At 43.4% G+C, this 23,730-nt stretch overlaps 1 long non-coding RNA gene across 3 annotated transcripts in view; it reads right to left on the bottom strand.

The window, feature by feature from the left end:
* Positions 1-9,240: 9,240 nt before the first annotated feature.
* LOC119252440 (uncharacterized) overlaps positions 9,241-23,730 on the bottom strand; it is a 44,189-nt gene continuing 29,699 nt past the window's right edge. For all 3 annotated transcript variants that reach the window (XR_005126814.2, XR_008553214.1, XR_008553215.1), the window contains one exon: positions 9,241-9,495. This is a non-coding gene — a long non-coding RNA (uncharacterized LOC119252440). The remainder of the gene's footprint in view (positions 9,496-23,730) is intronic.

Genomic DNA, 23,730 nt, shown 5'->3' with positions numbered 1-23,730 from the left:
TAAGATGGTACCTCATTGTGGTTTTGATTTGCATTTTAAAAGGGGGATTTTTTTTAATAGGAAGTGTCACTGCAAAAGGGGGAGGAGTGACACCATGGGTTTGGGAATGGGTGCCATTTTCTCTGTCTCACTTCTTCCATGTTGCTGACATCTGAGAAACCTTGGACTACAACTCCCAGCATGCCATGACCAGGACTTCCTGAATGGGGGGGGCAACTAGGAAGGAGGATGTCACAAGGCTGGTGTATATACTGAAGTGAAATGAAGGAAAAAGGAGAGACATGTGGAGGTGCTCCTTCTGGGAATTTAGTGCTTTGGCAGGGGGGCAGGATGATGGCAATAGCCATCTTGATCTCATGCTGGATTATATAGTATATTGTGAATTTTGGGTTTCTTCTTCTGACCCATCTCTCTGGGACCTGCCTAAACCCTTTTTGTGGTTCCCCACTGGGAGGTGCCTTAGAATCCTGGAAACTTTTGGACCTCAGTTGCCCTGTTCTGTGCACAGCCTCATTGGCTGGACATTTGCCCATGAGGGGATGGGTGAGTTTATGGAGTTTGATTGGGAGTCTGTTCTTTGAAATCCACCCCTCCCCACCCTGAACTGCTCATCAATTAAAGATCTTTCAGCACATGAAGAGTCTGATTTTTTTTTCCTTTTGTGCAAATGGCTGGACCATTAGAATGGGCAAAATTTTTTGCTGTCTCTTAACAGTTTGGGATCCCTGGGTGACCCTCAATTTTGCCCACTTTCAATTCTAACTAGAAACCCTCTGGGCCAGGAGGTCTCTGCTCTTCTTGGCAATATTAGGGATGTAAGGTCTAGTCAGGCCTCAGTTACTCCCCTGAGTCCCTACCTGCCCTCAGCCAGTCCTCTTTTGGGGTGTGGGAGGTAAGCAGAGACAGTCAGGGCTCTGGAAGGATGAGGCAACAGGGACAGAGATGATGAGAAGCAGGGCAGCTTCTTTCTTTCACCCAGTGAGTGCTGGGTGGAGGGTGGGGGTGGGCAGGGGAAATCATGTAGCAGCCATAGTTCCTGGGTCTAGGGCTGGGCAGGGCGAGGTATTTCTAACAATTGGAGGTTCCCCTGGTGGCCACTCTCTGCTACCCACAAAACCCACCCCATAGTCCTCACACTTACCCAATGCAGGCCTTTTCTTTCTCAATCTTGTACCTTGGTGTGTTGGGGCATCTGGGCAGAGTCAGGAGGAGCTCCCGGATCCTTCTGTCTCAGAACCACCCTATGCCCCTACTGCACACATATCAACACAACATGGCCTGGACGGCCTCACTCCTGATGCTGATCCTGCTACTCCTAGCCATAGGTGAGCCCAGGGGCAGACCCCAGTGACAAGGCAAGGGTGGAAGGAAAGTTGGAGGTGAAGGGAGGTTTGAGGTGGACTTGGGGTCAGTGGGACAGGGGGTGGTGGGCACTGGAGCGGGAGGGCCGTCTGGGGTTGGCCTGGGGGTGTGGCAGTGCCCCCTCTTTAGCCTGACTTCAGGGTTTCCCCCTAGGCTCCTGGGCAAAAAGCTACCCACATGAGGTGGTATGGGCAGTGCAGGGGCAGGCAATTTCTGTGAAATGTTCATCCCCTTTCCAGAATGGTGAGTACAAGAACAAAATCTGGTGCTGGCAAAAGAAAACAAATTTTTGTACCCCTTTAATCACCAGCTCTGAGCCCCTAATAATGGCCCAGAGTTCTCCATACTTTCTCTGGGACAACCCTGCCGGTGGCTTCTTCATTGTCACCATGTTGGCAGTCGGGAAGAATGATATAGGACACTACTGGTGTGGAGTAACTAGTGGAGGAATTATTTCTATCATCAAAAACATCAGCTTGATGATGTACCCAGGTGAGATTTTTGTTCTGGGAGGGGGCTTTCCTGGGGTGTCAGGGAAATAAAGCCACTCCCCCCTTCCCCAGCCTCATCCCCGCAGACCACCAACTCTCTGCTCCTCTCACACTGACTGCAGGCTCTTGGGTTCCCAACCCCCAGATTTAAGGTGCCACCTTCCATTTTTCGGTGTCCTGACCTGACAGGTAGAAGTGACACTCATGCCCACTGGGTGTAGAGCACAGTCCACGAGCTGGCTGGCTCAGGCACACCAGCCTTCTCCCGCTCTGGACCTGCCCCCACTCCCCAGCTGCACAGGGGTCCTTGATGCGCTGATTGTCCTGGGCCTGGGTCTGCGGCAGATCAGAAGGGGCTCCAGACTCAGATGCTGAAGTAACAGGCTTTCGGGACGGTGACCTGTAAGCCTCCACAGTAGCCCTCTTGAGCTCTCCCTACCCTCAGGGACTGGGTGTCAGGCTGGCTCTCTGCCCAGGCCCCCAGCCCTTGCCTCTGTCTCACCAGCTCTGGGAGAGGCTTCCCCCGCTGGGGCCCCATTGAGTCCTGGCCTGAGGAACCCTGAGGGACTGGCTCTGGCCCTTCCCCTCCTCCCCTCAGGGCTTTGGGGCTGACTCCCTGTCCCTCCTGGGGATGCTGGGCTGCCGCAGCCTTCTCTGTGTTGTCATCACTCACACTTGCTTTTCCAGTGCCGACATTCTCCACCAGAGTCTCTGAGTGCAGGTAGGTCTGGGGTGTCAGCAGAAAGGAGGGGTGTTGGCAGGGGTTGGACAAGTGAGTGGTGTGGCCTGTGCTTCAGGAAGGGGTCAGCAGGGTATCCAGATTCTGAAAGGGGTATCCGGGCCTCTGCTCATAGCTGGGCGAGGCTGGTCAGGGCAGGGCAGGGCTGGGCTGGGCTGGGCTGGGCTGGACTGGGCTGGTCAGGGCAGGGCTGGGCGGAGCTAGGCAGGGCAGAGAGCTAGGCTGGGCAGGGCAGGGCTGTGCTGGGCTGGGCAGGGGTGGGCTGGGTAGGACTGGGTTGTGTAGGGCTGGGAGGAGCTGGGCTGGGCTGGGCTGGGCTGGGCTGGGCTGAGTTGGGAAGGACTGGGGTGAAGAAGTCACTCTGAGCTCCCCCATGATGGAGCCCAGGAATAGCACCTGGCAGTGGTGAAGGGAAAGGTCTCTCAGTGCTGGTGTCATGAGTGAGGGTTAGAGGCCTGTCCAAAGACACCCAGCTACTACAGGCCCTAAGCCGGACTGGGACCCAAGTCTTGTGTCTCCTGGCCCAGTGCTGCTCCTGGACCAGCAGTTCCTCATGGACACCTCTGTGTCCTCTGTCCACCTCACCTCCAGGATGGCCTACTGCAGACCTGGCATCCCTTTCCCTCTGCTTTTCCTTGGGAATCAAAGACTTTCTGCTCCCCATCCACTGGCACTCTGTCTACTGCTCCCTTATTGCCACCCAGAGAAAAAACAACTCCCACTATTTTTTTATTCTTGTCCCACACCTCCTTCCACCCAGAGTCCTGGGGCCCCCAGATCTTGTTCCAGGAGGCCCATTTGGCTGATCCCAGTGAATATGGTTCCGGTGTAGCCACGGTTTTCCAACAGGGACTGCTCCTCCCAACCTGAACTCTCCCCTGCTGCTTCTTTCTCCCTCCCTGGGGTCATTGTTTTTATTCCCTCCAGTTTTCCTGACAACAGTTTCCTGGTGCCTCTGTTGTTTGGACTTCTCCTTGTGACCAAAGTCCTAGCGTTGACAGCCCTCCTCATGTTCTTGTCCTATCGAACCTGGGTGAGTAGGACCTGGGTGTGGCTTGGGGTCTCCGAGAGCAGGAAAAGCTTCTCTCATGGGGGACAGGGCCCAAGGACAGAATTAGTCAGGGATGGTCCCAAGTGCAACTTATGATGATTAAAAATTTCTTGTACTGATAATTTCTGCCCATTCATTTTGTTGTTTAAGCCACCATTTCCTTTGGCCTCCCACTGGGAGCCCTCCGCTCATGTCTGCCTGTGGCAGCTGCGTTGCCTAATTTTTTTTTAAATTAATATATTTATTTATACAAGGTACAGTCAGAAGCACGGGAGGGTGAGAGGGTGAGAGAATTCACTAGAGACAGAGCAGGGAACTGAACAGGCAGACTGAGGAAGTACACTGCTGAGGGGAGCAGCGGGCGCGACAGGAGAGGTCTGTCCTGCCATGTGGGACCCTCGCCAGGGGCGGGAGATTGAATTGGTGCTGTAGAGGCTGCAGGCAGCTTCGCAGCCCAGCGCTCAACTGCTGCTCCACCAGGGGAGGCCCAACGTTGCCTAGTTTTGAAACTGGCCTCAGGTAACTTCCAACTAACACTCAGGGATGCACAGATGCCTGAGACAGATATGCTCACAGCTCCATCCCTTTCATCAAAGGCCAGACCTGCACCCTAAAGTCTACCCCAGGGGTGACCCCAAGCCCCAGGGGGTAGCAGAGCTCCCTTCCCAGACTTGGTGTTATTCTATGTCCCCTCTTTGTGACAGAGTGTGGTGAGAAGATAGTAGCTGAAGTTAAGGACAAGGGCTGGAAGGTTAGGGAAAGAGCAGACTAGCATTGTCAGAGAACAGAGGGACTTCACATTCTGAACTCATCCTCCTCAATTCTCAGAACTACATCAATGCTATGGGAATAGAGGCAACAGCTGCTCCCAACCCTGTCAAGTCCCCAGGGCCCAAGTGCACTGCTTCCTGAACCTCTGCCTCCTCTGGATCCTCCGTGACCACTGAAGGAAACGGCCATCCCAGTGCCTCTGGAAGACACCTCCCAGCACCAGAACCCGCCCCTGTGATGGTGCCTCTCACCCCAGAGCCGAGGACCCCAGATTACCTTCTCCAACTCCATGTTCCCAAAGTGGGGATCCACCACTTATGGGACTCTCTTTGTGCATATGAGCCATCTTCTCCTGCCCAGCTCCCCTCAATAGTATCAAACCCAACTGCAGGTGCCTTCTCCCATACTCTCCTCCCCACCAGTGCACAGATCCCCTTGGGGCCCAGGCAGCTGGTGCTCATTGCAATCAGTTCTGGTTCCTCTTTCTCCTGTTAGAGGAATTATCCTTAGTTTATACTGACTGAAATTGTAACATTGGCTATTTCCAAAAAATGACACAAATTTATAAATATATGGCAATGAAGGAAAAACATTTCCATCATCTTTGGCAGATAAAAGGCTTAATAGATTTAATATATAAATGTCTTTTATTTTATAAACAGGAAGCAGGCAAAAATTTCAGGTTTTAAAAGGGCTAAAATTATGAACATTCATTATAGAATTAAGAAATTAATTAAGATGTATGAGTATGTATTCAAAGAAATGAGTATGTGTTCAAAGAAATGAGTATGTGATTAAAAAAATCTGAAATGAAATGAGACCTGTACTTCACTCATCAGTTCAAAAAAGATTAAAATAAATGATAATCATATTCTGAGCTGGAGAGATGTAGGGAAAAAGGAATTCTCATGAATTCTTGGAAGGATGTTATTGATAGCCTCTCCTGGAGAGCAGTGTGATGATGAATTAAAAGGCAGAATAAGTAATTTATTCATCCATTCTACCACTGATGGACATTTGGGTTGTTTCTAATTTTTGGCTGCTGTGAATAAGGCTGCTATGAACATTCAAAGAAAAAGGCAGAGAAAAGAAAATAAACCAAGATACACCTCGCTTGTGAGGCAGCTGTTCTAAAACACTCTGTAAGTGAATTTCTGAGTAATTTTCTAAGTAATTTCTAAGTAATTTGATGAGTGTATGATAATTGTTGTTTGAGAAAGTCAAGTAATTGTCCAAGACACAAAAGTCAATCCTGCTCCGCTATTCTGTGACCTGGTTCTCATTCCCACGAAGGAGGACATTTTGAATCTTTTCATTTATTTATTCTGGTGCTCTATATTACCTCTATATTTTTGGAAGAGAAAAAAAGTAAAGCTTGTATTGCGATTTGCTGATTTCCTGGTTTTAAATATTATCCATTAGTCTGTTAATGAAGGTAAAATCCTGTTATTTAACACATTACTTTCCCTACTTCCTCTGTTTCTATCCCTAAACCCACAATATAGTCAAATCAAAACTGCCCATTAGATGGATATTCATTCCTTTTATTTTCTGACCCTGTAAATACTTTTTTATAGGTAGCCATAGAATGAGTGTATCTCTCTCTTTTTTTTTAAATTATTTAGTTATTTATACAAGCACTGGGTACAATCAGAAGTGCGGGAGGGCGAGAGAATTCACCAGAGTCAGAGCAGGGAGCAGAGCAGGCAGACTGAGGAAGTACACTGCTGAGGGGAGCAGCAGGTGGCAGGAGAGGTCTGTGCGCCATGTGGGACCCTCGCCTAGTGACCGGGGACTGAACTGGCGCTGCAGAGGCTGCGGGCAGCTTCGCAACCCAGTGCTCAACCGCTGCGCCACCAGGGAGGCCCTAATGACTGTATCTTGATTATATTTTTTCAGTATAATTTTTATCGCTCAAATTGCTGTACTTTTCATTTACTTGATATGTACTTTATCTGAGTGCATATAATTCATTTCTAGCCTAGTTACCAACAGTGTAAGTTTCATTGCAGAAGGTTCAGACACCTTAGGATACTAGTTGGGACACTCCTGGGAGCCCCCGATGCACCCTGTGTCCCCGGCTGTGGCCTGCACTGGGTTCACTCCTCGCCACTTCCTTGGGTGCTCCCTGGGGCTCTGTCAAGTGCTGGATGTGCTCTCTCTTGAATCTCTTGTCTTTCTCTTTTTGGCTTTACCTTTCCTTTCATTGGAACATTCCGCCCAATGCCTTCCCTCACTTTTGGGAAGCCCAATACCATTGTTTATTTCCAGTCCACGGACCTTCTCTTTGCCCCCAGTGCTCTGCAATTCCATGGTGATGTGCATTAGTGGGGTCTTGTGCCATTTATTGTGCTGAGCCACCAGTGGGTCTCTTCAATTCGGAAAATCATCTCTCTAATTCTCAGGTATATATTCTTTATTTCTTTTAGCCTCCTCACCCTCCTCCCCATTTTCTGTCTTTCCCTCACCCTTACGGATTTCTGTTAAACATATTATACTTTATAGACCTAGCCTCCAAATCTTTCATTTTTCTCTTTTACTTTTCATCATTTTGCTTTCATTTTTTATTGAAGTATAATTTAAATACAGTGAAACACATAGGCTTTAAATGCATAATCTGATGATTTTTGATAGAGGCATGTAACTCTGCTGTAACACTGCTGTATCGAGATATAGAACATCTTCATCATTTTTTCGCCCTCAAAGGCAACCACCATGTGATTTCTTCTACATTGATTAGTTTTGTCTCTTCTTGAACTTTTTATAAACAATACCATAGAGTATTTATTCCTTTGTATCTGGCAGTTTTCATTTGCCATGTTTCTGAGTTCATCCATGTGGTTGTATGCATCAGTATTAGTTCTTTTTCTTCTAAATAATATTCCATTGTATGGAATGTGCCACAATCATTTATCCATTTGCCTGGTTCACGGGTTACTCCAAATGTGACCGTTCTTGAACAATCTTTTCCATGGACATACATTGGATTAGTTTGCTAGAGTTTCAATAACAACATGCCTCAGATTGCATGCTTAAATAACGAAAATCTATTTTCTCACAGTTCTGAAGGCTAGAAGCCTGGGATCAAGGTATCTGCAGGGTTGATTTCTTCTGAGGTTTTAAAACAGTGCCAGGTGGAACAAATGTTTTTGGTTTCTCACTCGTGTTCTCACAATTGCAAGACACTGTCGAGGTATAGGGTGCAACAAGAGCAAGGTTTATTAACCAAGGAGAGAGAGGGAAAAAAGGAAAGCATTTCTAAAACCGCAGTGGCTGGTTGTCCTACCCCAAGTAGTATCTGCAGTGTCCAGTACTCCAAAACACAGGTTGTTTGTATGAGATGGTGCTGTCCCTTCAACAAGAGCCTGGAGCTGTTGGCCCACCTGGCCTAGGATCCCACTCATAGCAGCTGGAAGTACTCACAGGTGGGGCTGCTGAGGTGACCACACAGCTGTTCTCAGCAACGTCTGAAGTCCGGACTGTCTGGTTCAGCATCTGACTCAACAGAACCAGGAGGTGGTGCTGGACAATCAGAAGTGGGTGGACAGCTCTCAGAGGTGGCCCAACACAGGTCAGCAGTACTGGCCAGCACTGGTTACTAGAACACAGTGCCAGAGACATCAGTTACAGCTCTTTGAGAGCTGCTGGAATAAACCATCAGCAAAAAGTTCTTTTAGAGACACTGGACCTAGTCCAACAGTGCTTTTGGCAGGCACTGTTAGAGGCAGGGTTAGGGGCAGGTGTGGTGGCCGGGTCTCTGTGTTCTACGGAGATCTTGAAGTCCTGACAAATCTGTGAGGCGTCTGATGAATGAGGCTGCAGCCTTTTGCTGAATGAATCAAGCAGGTTACTCCTCAGGGTCCCTGACTTTCAAGCCTGATTGGGCCATTTATATCCTAGCTGTTTGATTGGTGCTGGGTAAGCACCAATCGGATTGCTCCATTTTCAATATTCAATGGCCTCAAAATCCTTAACTGGCACTGGTGAGAGCGCAAATCTCATTGGTCCATTGAGAGCTTGAACCTGATTTGTCCATTTTCCAATCCCGGCATTGTACTCAAAAGTGAAACCCGGCAGCCTGTCCAGACCCAGCTGAGGTCAGGGCAGGTTTGTCCAACGTGGCCTCTGCCTCAGGGTTGTGGTGTGCTTCAGCAGGGTTGGGTGTGGCAGCGCAGAGGGCCCTGAAGCAGAGCTGGGACATAGTTAGGCTCTAGTGGAGTGCGGGCGACTGCTTGGAGCCTGCCATGTTAGCCTGGTGCACTGTGGTCCTCTCTCCTGCAGCTTGCACTGGGCTGTGCCAGGCCTCATCAGTGTAGCCCCAGTGCTAGCTTGTTCCAGGGTGGGGTGAGGAAACCATCACTGTAGCCCACTGGTGCAGCACTGGCCCGCAGGTGGCATGTCGAGGCAGCAGTGGGACCCTGTGAGAGCATCTCCCCTTGGCCATCTTCTTCCCCGGCGTCTTTGCACGGTCTTCCCTCTGTATGTGTGTGTCCTCATCTCTTCTTCTTATAAGGACATCAGTCATATTAGGTTAGGATCTGCCCTTATGGCCTCACTTGAATCTAATTGTCTCTAAAGCTTCTACCTCCAACACAGTTACACTCTGAGGTATGAGGGGTTAGAACTTAAACATGAATTTGGGGGAACTCAATCAGCCCATGACATGCATTTTCCTTTCTCTTAGTTAAATATCTAGACATGGGATTGCTGGGTCACAGGGTAAGAATATGTATAACTTTATGAGAAACTGCCTAATTTCTAAGTGATTGTATTATAGAGTCTGACCCAAATGAGTGGGTCACCAGAGAGTGCTAGGTGTAGTGGAACCAAGGAAGATTTTATTAGAGACTCATGAACGAGCAAACCAGTGTTGCAAAGAATTAGCTTGGTTCCTCCAAGGGAGTTAGGAGGAGATATTTAAGGGTGGGGGGAAGATCTGTGAGGTGAGGAGGAGAGCAGCGTCATAGATTGTTCTGGGCTGGGCACACCCAGGCACGTGCGGACGCGTTACACTTCACCTGCACATGTGGGTTCTCTGCCTGCTCCCTCCAGGAAACTCCGGTATAATCATTAGTCAGGATCTAAAAAAAAAAAAATCCAGTAATTGTACTCCTTGGCATGTATTAAAAGGTGTTGAAAACTTATATCTATATAAAAACCTGCACATGATTGTTTGTGGCAGCTTTATTCATGATTTTCAAGATGCCCTTGGGAACAACCAAGCTGTCCTTCAGCAGGTGAGTGGATAAGCACACAGTGGAACATCGGATAATGAAATATTCAGCACTGGGAAGAAATGAGCTATCAAGTCATGAAAAGACATGGCAGAAACGTCAGTGCACATTGCTAAGTGAAAGAAGTCTCAATGTGAAAGGCTGCCTACTGTCATTCCAGCTATATAACCTTCTCGAAAAGGCAAAATAGTGAGAAGGTTACTGGCTGCTGAGGGTGAGGTGGGGGGAGAGGGATGAATGGGCACAGGGAATTTTTAGGGGAGTGAAACTAGTCTCTAGGACGCTGTGATGGCAGACACCTATCCTTACACTTTTGTCCAAACTCATTGAACGTACACCAGGAGTGAACCCTAACATCAACTCTGGACTTTGGGTGATCATGTGTGTCATTGGTGGCTCATGGATTGTAACATACGTACCATACTGGTAGGGGATGTTGGTAGGGAGGCTGTGGTGTGTGGGGCAAGGAGCGGATGAGAACTCTCTGTGCCTTTACTCAATTTTGCTGTGAATCTAAAAAATAGTCTATTAAAATGCATGAAAAAATACATACAGATGGTAAATAAAACATTCCAAGCAGCTTAGAAGTATAACTTGAAAAGTAAAAATCGTACTTGTTCTTCCTTAACCCCCAGTGTCTTTCCTCAAAGATAACTATTAACTGATTTTTATATAAACTTGGAGAAAATTTTATCAGAAATATGTCAGCATATATTTTTTTTTTACATACAAAAGACACCAGGTAAGAGAGGCCTGTATCTTTTTCCATTGCAATTAACATTTACGCACAGAAATTCAACTTACTCTAATAGCAGCAGTGCACTTGATTGCAATCACTCAACCACTTCCCTAATGTTTGTGAAAGTTTTAAAAGGCTCTTGCCAATAGTGCCGCAATACACTTCCTTGCAGTGGCAACTTAGTGGCACATCTTTAGGAAATTCCTGGTCCTATGGATATTGCCAACACTGTGCTCTTCAGAGGTTGCACTAACTTGTGCTCTTAAGAACAAACAGGGCATGAGGGGACTCACACCCTTGCTAATGCTAAATGTCAATCAATCTTTTCAGTTACCGCCAATCTGATGGGTTCATGATTTACTTCATTATTATCAATTGTAAAGAAGGATGATCCTCTTTATGAACACAGGTGGTTTTTGTCTTGCTTTTCCCTCATGATCTGTTCGTTCATGTTGTTCTTTTAAAAAGATTTATTTATTTATGCATACAAGAACTGGGGTACAGGCCAGAGGTGCGGGTGGTGGTGGTGGTGAGAGGATTCACCAGAGACAGAGCAGGGAACAGAACAGGCAGATTGACTGAAATACACTGTAGTGGGCGAGACAGGAGAGGTCTGCTGTGCCATGTGGGTAGCTCCCTGGGCAGGGATTGAACTCGTGCTGCAGAGGCTGCAGATAGCTTCACAGTGTTGTGCTCAACCCCTTGCACCACCAGGGAGGCCCCATGTTAGGTTCTTGATCTTTTTATTATTGACTTCTTTGAACTTGGTTCAAAGAACTAAGTAATGCAAAGAGACGTGCTCCAGTATTAATGGACTGAGGACCATGCAGACTCAAGTCAAGAAGACAGAGGGTGTATTCAAGTCAGTTTCGGGATGCTCTAGTGGAGATCTGGGGAGAACTGATGAGGGAGTAGCTGGGGAGTGGGACCAGGAAAGTGACAGAAGCATTAGGTTGAGATGGAATTGACTGTACTTGGCAGAAACGGGATGTGGAAGATGATGGAGGAAACCAGAAACCATAGCTGACTCCAGCAGTAGCTGGGATAACTACAGATGTGGGGGTCCAGTGATGGGAGCAGGATATTCTGAATGGGGGGTCTGGGTTTAGGGGCAGGTCTGAGAATCCTCCGGGCAAGGGATTTATCACAGGTGCTAGCAGGTATTGTCTGGGCACAGTGTCAGTCTTTACTTTCAGGGAGCTGTGTGGCCCACTAATCAAGGGCCCCCTGCAGACCTGCATGGCAGGGGAGCAGGCATGAATCCTGGTGTCCAGGCTGGCTTGGAGATGCTCCTGGGCCTTGGGATCCAGACTGAACTGGAGGCAGTTCTTTTGAAGTTGTCTCATTTTTGCATGATCTGAGGAGAGAGGAGGAGGAGACAGCTCCCGCCCATGCTGTCCCCTGGGCTCCTTCCAACCAAGCCAGATCTTACCTCTTTTCTTGCCCCTATTGCTCCATCTCTTTCACTTGTTCTGTCTCCATCTCCTTATTTCAATGCAGGGGGCCAGGAGCAGAGACAGCGAAGGAAAATCTTTCTTTCAGTAACTAGCCTCCCCATCACCCCCACCCCTCAATACTGTCTTAAGTCTCTTTAGGGTGCCTGCCCACAGTCCAGAGTTCCCTCTAAGACCTGACCCTATCTCAGAATGGGTCTGGTGTGGGAGGCGCTGGGAAGTCCCAGGCAGTCAGCCCTTGGTACCGGGAGCAGCAGGAGTCCATGGGATTCCTGAGAATGACTCGCCCAGTTAGCTGCAAAATAAGGAGCAGCTCACTGGGAGTCTGCAGGGAGGAATGGTCTAGAAGTGTGAGTTCTAGAAGGATGGAAGCAGCCCAGGATGATGGCTGAAGTAGTCTCCAAGTCTGGGAAGACTAGCTCACAACAGCTGCTGATACTCTTCTGTCAAACTTCCACCGCCACCAGGATGTAAATCAAGCCTAGTTCATTGCTCTGGACTGAACCACAGCTTCCAGAGGTGTGCACTCCCCAGACCAATAGCATTTCATAAAATATGTTACATGCTGATAGATGGACTCACTTCACTCTTCTACAAATATTGTATTCTTTAAAATAGAAAGATGTTTGAAGATTACAAATATTGCTTGGGTCATGAAAACCACATCTGGCAACAGCAGCATATAGACCTGGAAGCCTGGGTCCTGAGAACTACTTGGAGAACAAGCCCCATTCGGCCCCTAGAGGGCATTCTTCTGGTCTAGATTCTGGACTGTACTTTCTTCTGGACTGTACATGAGAGGGACGTAAACTTTTAAGCTATGTGAAGTGCTGATACTGTTTTTTTTTTTTTTTAATAGCGGGATCTAATCCTGACTAATGCAACTCTCATTCCTGAGTTTGGTTAGGTGAACAAACTTCAGTTTAACAGCTATTTTTCCCAGGCATTTTGATGGTGTTATTCCACTGTCTCTGGCTTGCACTGCCACAGTTGAGAAGTTTATATTTAAAATTCTTTGTCAGTGGCTTCCTCTGTATTGTGTCCTGCAATTTCAGATGAACATTTCTTTTTGTTTATATTGCCTGCTTTATGATAGTCTGTTTCCATAGTTCTGGAGACTCCTCCACCATTACATCTTCACGTAATGTCCCTCAAGTTCAGTTTAGGTCTGGGATGTACAGAGTTCAAGACATAATATTTCAATAATAATGCATCCTATAACTTAATTGACTATTGATAAAAATCTAGTCATATTTTGTGACATTATTAATAAACTTTGAACTAGTACAGTAGTGGGGCATTGAATATTTCTATGTAAATATTTTTGAGAAACTAGTGTTCAAAGTTAAAATGAATTCCGGTTAAAGAAATTAATATTAGTATATACTAAGTACTGTATCTAAATTGAAGATCTAATATCTATCATACCTACTTGTATGTATTCTATATGTTTCATTACACATACATGCAAACACACATAATTTTGAGTGATGTAACGAAGAACTAAGATGATTTTAGATAGCTCAAAAAACCTGTCATTGTCTGTATTTTTCCTTTCATTTATTTATCATATGAATTCCTCTTAAAGTTACTAGTTATCAGATTCTTTCCCTAATCTCTCCCCGACGCTGGAACAGAAGCTTCTCTTTTCAGTTCACTGGTTTGTGTTAATACTAGCAAGAGTGTATTGTGGACAAATATTACGTAAAATTAGTGACCAAATATTTGGTCTAAGGATAAGGAAGTGTAAGTGTAGTTCCCATTCAATTCCCATGAGTTCTGTACCAATGTAGACTTGTCAAAATATAGAACTCGTATTCTTTCCTAAAACCCAAAATAAGAAAGCAAGGAAACAGCTCTACTGCAGACACATCAGGACTTTGAATATTAAATTATTGTACTAGTCACGGTGGGATTCCTCCTCCTAGTCGCCACATCTCAAAACCTAACAAAACGTCTCACTCCTACCTCCTTGTTGTTGCAAATCAGAATTCTAAATTGCTTAGAAACTCTGTTAATCCAAGCTTCTACACCAAGTTAGAGAAGGAAAGTGGTGAGTTCTGTGCTAGATCAGAAGCCTCACTCTTAGTGAAGTGTATTTCTGCTCAAAGCAAATCACATGGCCAGTGCAGTGAGCCCAATGCCAGGAAAGAAGAGACAGAAATTCTCGAGCAATCCTAACAGAAGTGCAATTCAAATGTGGATTGGCAAGACAACAGGAAATGTGTTTTAATATTATGAAGATTAACAAGCAAGAAAAAGTTTATAAAAGAGGGAAATCTAGTCAATATGCTTTCATATTAAGGTACAATGGAAAATGACAGAAATGTATAGTAGAATCGAAAGATCTGAAAGTATATTTGAAGATTGTATATTCTATTTTTTGCTTTGTTTTCTTTGGCCTTTGCCATAGGCCTGAATGCTCATTTGCTGTTGTGTCAAAGTTAATAACCCCAAATTTTGGAGGTCCACTTATCAATTTATCTTATGTTACTAGGATTTCTATTGCTACAGATAGTGAATGCAAAATGAGTTAGTGTAGAGGGGACTCCCAAATATTAATATGTACAGAACATCATGCATTGAGTAATCGATGGTGGACCTTCCACTGCATCACGAGTTCAGTCACCGGCCATGGAGCTACCCATATAGTGCAGCAGACCTCTCCTGTCTCGCCCGCTGCTCCCCTCAGCAGTGCATTTCAGTCAATCTGCCTGTTGTGCTCCCCATTCTGTCTCGGGTGAGTCCTCTTACCCCCTACACCTCTGGCCTATACCCCAGCTCTTGTATGCATAAATAATAAATCATAAAAAAAAGGTGATTTCTGGCAACAACCCAATTCTGTGTAAGACCCCCAGTTTTCATTCTTCTGTGTAATTAAATGAATATTAAAAGTTCTCCTGAGCCTGCCAGGCCTTGATTGACCTCAGCTGGAAATAATCACACTTCTTAGGGAGGCTTGTTCTGAATATCTGGGGAGGCCAATTTTTCGTATTCATGAGAAACAACTAATAGTCCTCACTTGGTCCCAGATTTTGGTTTCAAATACTGTTATCATCTTAAAAATTTCTAAGCTTCTTGGAGGTACTGGATTCCATGTTGCAACAAGAGAATGCAAGACGGATCTGAGTGTCTAGCTGCCATCAAGTAAGGATGCAGCTGAGAATTCTGAGTGGAAAGGACACAAAAGCCAACTTATAGGCCTTGCAATAGCCAGACTGTGAGTATGTGAACCTCAAAAATGAAATACCAGTTAGTCTATTGAGACAAACTGAATCATCAAAAGTTTTGAATTTATAATCATCTTTAAAAAAGGAAGAATGGAATGTCTTTTTCACTATAGATGATGAGTACTATATATATATATATATTTTTTTTTTTTTTTTTCCGCCTGATTAAAGAAAGTGTTATAGATGTTTAATTGTATGCACATTTCCATGGTGGGTAGAAGTGCTTCCATGTTCAAGGGCTTGAATGGTCACTGTCAGTCAGCACCCTGGGGGATGGGTGACTGGGTTGATCTTGTGTATTGATTGTTAGCTGACTATTTGGCTAGCCTCTCTCTGATGAGACAACTCTACCCTGAGATTCTGAAACTCCATTTCTCCTTTACCAACTGGTTCCTGGTTGTACTCTGCCAATGGGAGGGAAGCTAGGCCTGGTGGTGGGCCTCGTGGATGGGACATGATGTGCGCTTCCTGTTGCGTCTTGTTCCTGTGCATGTGACACCACAGTGAGTTTCACCATGGCAGAGGCAGTGTTTCCAGTTTGTGGCTTTTCCTACTCCCAGGCTCAGCTTCTCAGGTCTCCTCAGAGGCCCTGGGCCAGATCCAGACCCCAGAGACCTGGGCCCCAAGCCCAGGGGGCCCTTCTCTGAGCCTGAAAAGGCACACACAATCTTGTTGTTAACAAGTCACAGGTATAGTCTAGCTAGATCAGAACAATATGTGATTAATCAATCCATGTTAAGAAACTGCTACCTTACCCCACAGTAAAGAGCAGGGCCTGTTGACTTGAGCCAGTGACTTACTGAAGGCAAAAAACAATAGTAATATTTGTATAGGCTTTCCTTTGGAACTGAGACCCGGGGCATGAAATTAGGGGCATGGGTTCCCCACGACGGTGGGGCACAAGGCAGACACAGCACCCCAAAGTCGTTGAGGTGTACCCTACCATCCCCGCTCTGCTCCCTGTCCCACGGGGTGGAAAATCAGCTCCCCAAGGGCTCTAGGAGAGATCTCTGGCGCCACCTAGCGACTTGAAGCCAGCACAGGCTCCTGAAGGAGCTAGTGGCCAGCTGGGGAGTTAGCCCACGCCGGGCCCCTTCCGAACAAGTAGTCTGAGCCCACAGGGAGAGCGAGCACCCACAGCCGGGGCAGACCAGGCGCGCAGAAGAGTGTGCCTGAGACCGGACGCGCAGGGAGTGTGTCCCACATCACCATTATAGAATAGGGACATTTCTTCAGTAAAGACTACCTGCAGAAGGCTTCCTCAGGAGCCAGAGGTGAGCGGGGAAAGTTCGCTCACGCCAGACCCCCTCTGGCCTGCAGTCCAAGCCCAGAGGGGGAGCAGGAACCCACCGCCGGGGCGGACCAGGCGCACAGGGGAGTGTGTCCCCACATCGGCATTGTAGAACAGGGACCTTTCTCCAGTAAAGACTGCTTGAAACTGACAGATGACTCCTGGAGGAACCAGAGGGGAGCAGAGAAGCCCACCCAAGATGCCGGCCAGTCCCAACAACACAGTGTCCCAACGCATACGGCAAATTAGAAAACAGACAGTAGGGAGGAGGAGAACCACACACAACCTAGCAACTCTCCAGAGAAAAAGCACACCACAAAAAGAAAACCAGCCCCCAAATTGCAACGACAGTAACTTGGAAGAACTTCTGAGCCTTCCAGAAAGAGAATTTAAAATTGCCGTGATTAAAAAACTGACAGAAGTCATAAAGGAAAACAATGATAAGGGAAAAATAATCAACGATCAGAAGAATGAAATTGAGTCCCTAAAGAGGGAAGTAAAAGAAATGCAGGAGATCAAAGAATTAATGGAAGAACTAAAGAATTCTGGGAAAAGCAATGAAAGCAGAATTGATGAAATGGAAGAACGAATAAGTACTCTTGAAGACACAGAAATAAAAAGAACCAAAACAGAAAAGGAAAGAGAAGTACGAAGGAAAAAGAATGAAGAAAGACTTCGGGAACTATCTGACTCCATGAGGAAAGGAAATATAAGAGTTATAGGAATACCAGAAGGAGAGGAGAGAGAAGTAGGAACAGAGAAAATATTCAAAGAGATAATTGAAGAGAACTTCCCAAATGTGAAGGAGGAGCTGAAAATTGATATACAAGAAGCAAGAAGAACACCAAACTTCCACGATGAAAGGAAAAATACAGCAAGACACATAATAGTAAAGCTCCCAAGAATCCAGGACAAGGAAAAAATAATGAAGCTGGCAAGAGGGAAGAAACGGATAACATTCAAAGGAAAGCCAATCAGGCTGACATCAGACTTCTCCGAAGAAACACTACGGGCAAGGAGAGAGTGGAGGGACATAGTCAACAGACTCCAAGAAAACAGATGCCAACCAAGAATACTCTATCCCGCAAAGCTCTCCTTCCTCTTTGAAGAAAGAATATGGACTTTCCCAGACAAACAGAAACTCCGGAATTTCATTGCAACTAAACCCCACTCCAAAAAATACTACAAGGAGTCCTAAAGCCAGAACCTCAGAGGGACGAATAACAATGAAAGAAGGCCAAAAAAAAAAAAGTTATTAAAAGAATAAATAAATAAAATCAAAGGAAAGACAAACACAATGGCAAATACAGATGTTAACATATCAATATTAACTCTAAATGTAAATGGACTAAACTCTTCAATAAAAAGACACAGAGTTGCAGCCTGGATTAAGAAACAAAACCCAACCTTTTGCTGTCTCCAGGAAACACATTTAGCTACAAAAGATAAAAATAGGTTCAAAGTTAAAGGATGGAAAACAATCCTACAAGCAAATGGACCAAAAAAGAAAGCAGGAACAGCTATACTTATATCAGATAAAACAGATTTCAAACTCAAAAAGATAAAAAGAGACCCCAATGGTCACTACATTATGATCAAGGGGACAATACTTCAAGAAGAAATAACACTCATTAACATATACTCACCAAACGAAGGAGCACCAAAATATATCAGACAACTGTTGTCCTCTCTGAAAACAGACATCAGAGAAAACACATACGTAGTGGGAGACTTCAACACACCACTATCAACAATGGATAGATCAACAAGACAAAAAATAAGTAAAGAAACCAAAGCTCTAAATAAGGACCTAGAGCAATTGGGCTTAACAGACATCTATAGAACACTAAACCCCAAAAAAACGGAGTACACATTTTTCTCAAGCGCACACGGATCATTCTCCAGGATCGATCACATACTGGGGCACAAGACAAACATCAACAGATACACCAAGATTGAAATCATATCAACCATCTTTTCTGACCATGAAGGCATCAAACTAGAAATAAACCATAAAAAGAAGGCAAGGAACTTTCCTACCTCATGGAGATTAAAAACCACACTACTGGAAGACCACTGGACTAATGAGGAGATGAAAGAAGAAATTAAAAAATTTTTTGAATTGAACGACAAGGAGGACACCAATATCCTAAATGTATGGGATGCAGCAAAAGCAGTAATAAGAGGAAAATATATAGCAATAGAAGCTCACATCAAGAAACAAGAAAGAACTCAAAGAAACAACCTAATCTCGAAGCTCAAAGATCTAGAAAAAGAACAACAAAAAACCCCAAAACCAGTAGAAGAAAAGAAATAATAAAAACCAAAGCAGAAATAAATGAAATTGAAACTAAAAAAACAATCCAAAAGATCAATGAAACCAAGAGCTGGTTCTTTGAAAAAATCAATAAAATAGACAAACCCTAGCCAGGCTCACAAAGGAAAAAAGGGAGAAAGCACAAATAAACAGGATCATCAATGAAAGAGGAGAAATCACAACGGACACAGCAGAAATCAAAAGAATAATCAGTAACTACTATGAAGAGTTATATGGAAACAAGTTTAACAATCTAGAGGAGATGGACAAATTCCTACAACTCTACAATCACCCAAAGCTAGATAAAGAAGAAATAGAACACCTAAACAGACCAATTACAAGCAGCGAAATTGAAATGGTAATCAAAAACCTCCCCAAAAACAAAAGCCCAGGACCTGATGGATTTACAAATGAATTCTACCAAACATTCAGAGACGAATTAGTGCCTATCCTTCACAAACTCTTCCAAAAAATTGAGAAGGAAGGGACAATACCAAACACGTTCTATGAAGCCAACATTACACTAATACCAAAACCGAACAAGGACAACACAAAAAAGGAAAACTACAGGCCAATCTCCCTAATGAACACTGATGCAAAAATCCTCAATAAAATTTTAGCCATCAGAATCCAACAATGTATCCATAAGATAATTCACCACGACCAAGTAGGATTCATTCCAGGGACACAAGGATGGTTTAACATCCGAAAATCAATCAACGTTATCCAACACATCAACAAAAAGAAATATAAAAACCATATGATAATATCAATAGATGCTGAGAAAGCTTTCGACAAAGTGCAGCACCCATTCATGATAAAAGCCCTTGAAATTCTTGGGATACAAGGAACATACCTTAACATCATAAAGGCCATCTATGACAAGCCAACAGCCAGTATCATTCTCAATGGTGAAAAGCTGAAAGCAATTCCATTAAGATCTGGAACAAGACAAGGATGTCCACTCTCACCACTGCTTTTCAATATAATACTGGAAGTCCTAGCCAGGGCAATAAGACAAGATAAAGACATCCAAGGAATCCAAATAGGAAAAGAAGAAGTCAAACTATCACTATTTGCAGATGATATGATATTATACATAGAGAACCCCAAAAACTCCACAGAAAAGCTAATTCAACTCATCAATCAGTTCAGTAAAGTGGCAGGATACAAAATCAACACGCAAAAGTCAGTAGCCTTCCTATACACAAACAATAAATCTGAAGAAGAAGAAATCAAAAAAACCATCCCTTTCGTTATTGAAACAAAAAAAATCAAATATTTGGGAATAAACCTAACAAAAGAGGTAAAGGACCTATACAAAGAAAACTATAAAACACTGTTAAAAGAAATAGAAGAAGACACAAAGAAATGGAGAGATATCCCCTGCTCATGGATTGGAAGAATAAACATTATTAAAATGGCCATCCTTCCGAAAGCAATATACAGATTCAATGCTATTCCAATCAAAATTTCAATGTCATTCTTCAAAGAAATAGAACAATTATTGATGAAATTCATATGGAATCACAAAAAACCCCGAATAGCCAAAGCTCTCCTGAAAAAAAAAGAAGGGAATGGAGGCATCACACTCCCAGACTTCAAACTATACTACAAAGCCATAATCATCAAAACTGCATGGTATTGGAACAAGAACAGACATACAGACCAATGGAATTGAATAGAAAATCCAGAAATAAACCCACAGATTTATGGTCAACTAATCTTTGACAAAGGAGCAAAGACTATGCATTGGAGCAAAGAAAGTTTGTTCAATAAATGGTGCTGGGAAAACTGGGTCGCTACATGCAAAAGAATGAAGCTTGACCACTACCTCACACCATACACAAAAATCAACTCAAAATGGATTAAAGAATTAGACATAAGACCTGAAACCATAAAATATATAGAAGGAAATATAGGCGAAACACTACGTGATTTGCACATCAAAGACATCTTTACAGACACATCACCCAAAGCAGTGATAGTGAAGGCGAAGATAAACAGCTGGGACTACATCAAATTAAAGAGCTTCTGCACAGCAAAAGAGACAATAACAAAAACAAAGAGAAACCCCAGCAACTGGGAGAACATTTTTTCACCCAACACTAATGATAAAGGACTGATCACAAAAATATGCAAAGAGCTGATGAGACTCAACAACAACAAAGAAAATAATCCAGTCAAAAAATGGGCAGAAGAGCTAAAAAGAAACTTCTCTGAAGAGGAAATGCAAATGGCCAACAGGCATATGAAAAAATGTTCAACATCACTTGTCATCAGGGAAATGCAAATCAAAACTACCATGAGATACCATCTTACACCAGTGAGAATGGCACATATTAAAAAAACTAGCAACAACAAATGTTGGCGAGGGTGTGGAGAAAAAGGAACTCTTCTGCACTGTTGGTGGGAGTGCAAACTGGTCCAACCACTGTGGAAAGCTGTGTGGAGATTTCTGGACCTACTAAACATAGAGCTTCCATATGATCCAGCAATTCCACTCCTAGGTATTTACCCAAAGGACACAGAAACATCAATTCCAAAGAGCACCTGCACCCCTATGTTTATAGCAGCACTGTTTACAATAGCTAAGCTTTGGAAACAACCCAAATGCCCAAAAATAGATGACTGGATCAAGAAGATGTGGTACATATATACCATGGAATATTACTCAGCATTCAAAAAAGATAAACACATGCAATTTGCAGCAACATGGATGGCGCTGGAAGGGATCATGCTCAGTGAAATAAGCCAAAAAGAAAAAGAAAAATACTGGATGGTCTCACTCATAGCAGGAATCTAGAAAACTTAAATAAGGGACCAGGAAAATGAATAACTATAAGAAAGTGAAAATCAAAATCAACAAAAAACTATGAACCAGAGACACTTTTAGGGGGGCAGGGGCGGGAGGGGAGGGATTGGGGTCAGAATGGGGGGGCTGCAATTGTATGGGGAATATAACAATAAAATTTATTATCTAATAAAAAAAATATTTGTATAGGCTTTCATAACAGCACTGAAAATAATGTTTGCCAAACAAATGCAAGAAGGCAAGAAACCTTAAAAATAAATCTCTTAAGTTTGGTGCTAAGGCTACCAAAGGAGTGAATGTAGAGGGAAGGAGGTAGAACTTTTGGCTCAACCTTAATAAAATTAAGATACCCTGAGTTACAAGTCTCAAGACTGTTTAATGAGAAGCCATAAGAGATGAAAGCTTGTTGGGAGAAGTAGGTTGAGAATTTAAAGTACTGCAGGGGTCACTGAATTCCGGAAAATAAGGGATAAAGGAAGGACTGGGTATTTACATTCTTTTTATCTGGAGCACACAAAGTGATACAGCAGCAGAGAAAGATTTTATTCTCATTTCAATGTGCTCAAGTGCTGCCTCTAGAGAGGATGGTGAGAAGGGGCAGTTCCCTTCCTGGGGTACTCAGGTCTAATTAGAAATCCTTTTCAGGCTATTTAATTAAAAGTTCCCAAAAGAGAAACAAAAGAATGAGGATCAGGGGAAAGAAACAGAAAATCAGCAATGAGATGGTAGATTAAAGTGCTAATATATCAATAATTATCCTAAATGAAAATCATCTATACCGATCAAAAGGCAAAGATGGACAGAGTAGGTATAAAGAACACAACCCAATTATATACAGTTCACAAAAAAACGCAGTTCAAAGTCAACTATTAGGTAAGTTGAAAGAAAAAGGAGAGAAAAAGATATATCACACAAACATCAGTTTTTTTCAAAAAGCAGGGCAACGATGTAAAATGTCTGATTGAAACAGATTCTAGAGCAAAGGAAAGAAAGATTTAGAGACAAAGAAAGAGCCTCCATAACGAAGACAGCATCAACCCACCCAGGAGAGTCAATGATCCTAAACATAGTTGCACCAAACACCAGACCTCTAAGTATAGCAAAAACTTAGTTTTAAAGTACAGCTGAAAATTCCTTCTTAGTGTTTCAGAAATTTCATTCTCAATATAAAGCATGCCAAGAAACAGAATTAGAAAGTTTGTATTATTTACTTAAGAGTGGAAGATGTTTGTAGTAAGAAGAGGGATTTGTTGAATGAATTGTATTAATCATGCTTATCTGATTCATCCCTGTAAATCACGTAGGCTCCTCTGAGTCAGAAAATTTCAAAACCTCTAGTCTACTTTCCTTCCTTGTGGGCCAAATGCGTAAAACCAAGAACATGTCTGGCAGATGCCAATTCTGTACAGTTTGAAGACAGGCTTTGATTTCATTTATAGAACACAGAATAAGAGGAACTTGAATAAAATCTTAACTATAATGATCTCTACAAGTGTAATTATATGATTTAGCTTTCTTTATTATTGTCTATATTTTATAAATTGATGCATTCAACCATTGTAATTAAAGAATTTTAACCTTACAAGATTTTTTTATTTTTTAACTTGCAGATGCATTAATACATTTTAGTTGTTTTCATACTCAAATAGCAATCAATTTGGGTATAAAATTCTAGAGTTTATGGTATTCCTTACAGTCATCTTACTGTCTCTTGATACTTGTTACTCAGACAAGAAATTTGAGTCCTGTCATTTCAATTCCTTCATAAGAATCAAATCTTTCTTCTGTTTGCTTAGCAGTGGGAGTCTTTTTATTTAATTTTTTTTCCATCTGAAAGCATCCTAGTATTGGTCTCCATGATTTTTTTCTTGTTTATATTAAACTCTCTTAATTTCAACTTCTTTATCCAGTTTCAGATTCCTTTTCAGATAAGGAAAGAAGTTTAAAATATATACACTTTCATCCTTGTTTATGATCCACTTTATGGCCCCACTTTATGTTACATGTGAAGAATTTCTTGTATTTGTAGATTATTAATTGCATTTCTATGACTTGTCCTATAATATATTTCTGAACTCTTCAAAATATCTTTATATACATCACACCTGTGAATATTTTTGAATATAGAAAATATTCAAATAATGAAACTTCGTCATTGATTTCTCACCATGTCAAATCTGTCTTCCTTTGCTTCTAGTTGGAACCTGCTAGATTTTTTTTCTTCCATCACTGTCTT

Source organism: Talpa occidentalis, unplaced genomic scaffold (genome assembly GCF_014898055.3).
Source record: "Talpa occidentalis isolate TD23 unplaced genomic scaffold, MPIMG_talOcc4v2.1 talOcc4.2, whole genome shotgun sequence".
Taxonomy (NCBI): domain Eukaryota; kingdom Metazoa; phylum Chordata; class Mammalia; order Eulipotyphla; family Talpidae; genus Talpa; species Talpa occidentalis.
Note: the sequence above shows the minus strand (reverse complement) of the source record. Positions and strands in the feature narration are given on the sequence as shown.